This window comes from Silurus aristotelis (genome assembly GCF_946808225.1).
Source record: "Silurus aristotelis genome assembly, chromosome: 8".
Lineage (NCBI taxonomy): Eukaryota > Metazoa > Chordata > Actinopteri > Siluriformes > Siluridae > Silurus > Silurus aristotelis.
In genome coordinates this window covers 25,679,593-25,683,107 of record NC_139581.1, presented here as the reverse complement: position 1 = coordinate 25,683,107, position 3,515 = coordinate 25,679,593, and positions in this window count along the sequence as shown.

Here is a 3,515-nt window from a genome sequence, read left to right as displayed (position 1 = left end):
CTAAGGGTTTGTTTTTCTAATGCCTCTGGGTGCAATTATTCATACATTGGATTATAGATTCCATCACAATACTTACAAAAGCTGTATGACAGCTGTATGGTTCAACAAAAACAGATGACAGTTGATTAAAGTTGAGAAATGTGTAAATGATATTAGACAAAGGACTGATAGCAAAAGCACTTTCAGCTGCATTATTTATTGTAATTATTCATACTTCATCAAGCTTGAAGCAGGCTGCCTATGGCAATGAGTCTAATAAAGCCATGTAATGTTAAAACTTAATGTGTCATCATTTTACACCTACATCTAAATATACTACATGTAAACATGTAAACTAATGACCTATAGAGTACTGAATGATCTCACACTATTCACCATGGCTGCTCATCAGAAATAAATACACATCGTTCACCTTAACTGTTTAATTCTGTAAAGCTGCTTTGAGAAAATGTATGTTGTGAAAAGCGCTATAGAAATAAACCTGACTTGACATTCAGTTTTTGTGCACCAGCCTTTCCAATGAGTGTTCAGAACTTGAACCAAAATTTAGATTTGAAACTCAGGATTGTTCAGCGTTTTTGTACATTTAGTATTAGTAAATATTAAATATTAGTAATAGTAGGGCCCAACAGTGACAGCTTAGTGGTTCTGGGATTTGAACCCATGACCTTCCGATCAGAAGTCCAACATCTTTTCTACTGAGCTAACATTTTACTTTCTTCTTTAATAAAGACCAAGCCACAGATTCCTTGGAAAGGTTGCTTTGTGACAGTGCCTCTTGATATAAATGCAATCAAGTGGTATACAAGTAAAATTGAACTAAACTAAAAATTCCTAAAACATTGTAACTGGTACTCAGCTAAAGGGTCCATGAGTCAAAGTTGGTCCATGATGAAGTTTGATTTGGCCCAATATGCCACATTATATGAAAAGACAAAAAAACAAAGGGGGTGGATTGCTATTTGAAAAAACTTTTAAAAAATAAGGACCAGCTTCATGTCTCTAATCAGAAGTAAGTAAATAGCTGTATTAGGCATTAAACTAATTATACAATAAATTGGATTATTTCTCAATGTACTATAAGTTTCACTGAGCTAGAATCCTAATGAGAGGAACAATGGGAAATGTAATGTTAATATAATGTTTGTATAATGCAACATTTCTTTTCAGCCCATGGCCCTTGTTCAAGTTATATTTTTTGGTGCATAATAGGGAAAGGTATAGGGCACCTCTGACTTTAGTGTATACTGTATATTGGGTGATACGTTTCTCATTGAATCATCAAAAAAAAAGGATCATTCAAGAATTCCCTCTGATACTGACACCCCTGTCTGTCAATAAAAACAAGAAAAGCAGAGACAGTTGGTGCTGTATAGTAGACTAGTGCTGATGTAAGGTCTCTCCTAATGACAGAAGAGGTGCTGATTAGTACTAAATGTGGGCTCAGTGATATGCTGTGACAAGTTCGGTGTGTGTGTTCTTTCAAAATTAATCAAATTAAACATTTCTACATCTATCGACACTATAATAAAGAGCAGTTAACAAGTATTTCAAGGATATTTACTGTTATATTTGGTGTGATTACCCATTGCAGTCAAATTGAAAAGAGAAGATTCTGCGAAGTCTTTTTGGAGACTTTGACTGTTACACATGTGTGGAGTTTTGACATTGGACCTCCTGGAGTGTTTAAAGGCTCTGGCATGAAGAAGCTGTTGCTGGATCTGTGATGATCACAAATGTTGAGCTCAGTAGCTCCTACTTTTATACCAAAGACTGTAGAAAGAACATTTACTTATAATCTTATACTCCAGCACTCATGTTAGTTTTCACTCTCCAGTGTTCTGTACTGTTGAAAGATTTATGATCAAACTCTTGATGTCACCCAAATGAGGATGGGTTTCCCTTTTGAGTCTGGTTCCTCTCAAGGTTTCTTCCTCATAACATCTAAGGGAGTTGTTCCTTGCCACAGTCACCATGGCTGCTGATCAATGTCTGAAACAATGTCTGTTGTGAAAAGCGCTATACAAATAAACTTGACTTGACTTAACTTGACACTTGCCTCTGTTTTTTGCAGGTAATAATTGACAGCCTTCATTATGTGTTTTTTCCCTGAAATATTATATATATGACTTTAATGACAAATATTTAATTTTCATTATAATGCATGTGAAAGAATTCTGAGCTTTCTACTCAGAAATGCAGAAATTATTACACTGAACATTTAAGACATTTTTTATTAAAATAAAATGATTAAAACATTTGCCCTGTTTTTATACTATTTACTACAGTAGGTTTGGACATCCCTGACCCAACAATTTTTCTTGTTGATTCTGAAGCGAAAAGAAGTAGGCACCAGTTCTGCAGCAAACTATTTTAATAAATGAAAGATTTTTGCAAATGCAAAATTACTAGAAAATGTAGTAATTAATAGTTAATCAAAAATCCAAAGCTTTTCATTTTTCTATTTATCCAAATGCTGTTCTTCCGTAGCCTAAATGTTCCAGTGAATTAAGAAACCTCAAATGATCCACAAACCATTTCTGAAAAGTGTTACAGGTCATAAAAATGCTTTCAGACATTCGGTGCAACCCAGATGAGGATGGGTTCCCTCTTTGAGTCTGGTTCCTCTCAAGGTTTCTTCCTTCTGCCATTTCGGGGAGTTTTTCCTTACCACAGTCGCTATCAGGGACAAACTTACACTTATAAAGAACATATTTACATTTTATCACCACATTATCTGTTTGAAGCTGCTTTGAGACAATGTTCATTGTTAAAAGCGCTATATAAATAAAAATGAATTGAATTTCTATTTTGGGAACTTATTAGAAAGGTGGCTGCATATAGAAGGTTTGTCACCTCACTCTATAGCCAAATAAACAATGGGGAAAATGGAGCACCTGCATTTATATATTTATACTTACTATAAGTGCAGAAGCACATGATTAACTCTACATTTGACTTAACTGTACTAACCCAAAATAAAGCACCAGCATGCATTTTTCTTTAGTTATCGCTAAATCTGAATATGTGGAGTCTCTTTTGGCAAGTCTGATAGATCACAGCTTTGATGTTTCCTTTTTATTAATAGAGAGCATACATTTCTATTAGAAGAAAAAATCAACAAATCAAGGCAAGTGATATTAGACATGGCTTTTTTATTTCAACATAATCCACATCCTCTTGTGTGTTTTTATGGCACATAAATATGGCACACATGGTACTTACAGATCAAGCCAGATTTATAGACATTACAAGACATTATAGATATTTTCTGTGGTGCACGTCTGTCATACAGTTTTCCTCCTAAAGATCAATACCATAAATTATTTGAAGAACATATTATAAAAGGCAGGCTTGCTTTTATTATTCACCATGTTTCTTTTATCAAATTTTTTCTCCAATCAATAAAATTATAGAGGACTCATGATAAGAAATCAGGGGAAAATTCCAGTTTTGTTACAACCCTCAGTTGTGTCAGTTTGTTGGTCACACCCCGAAATAATACTAACCTGTTG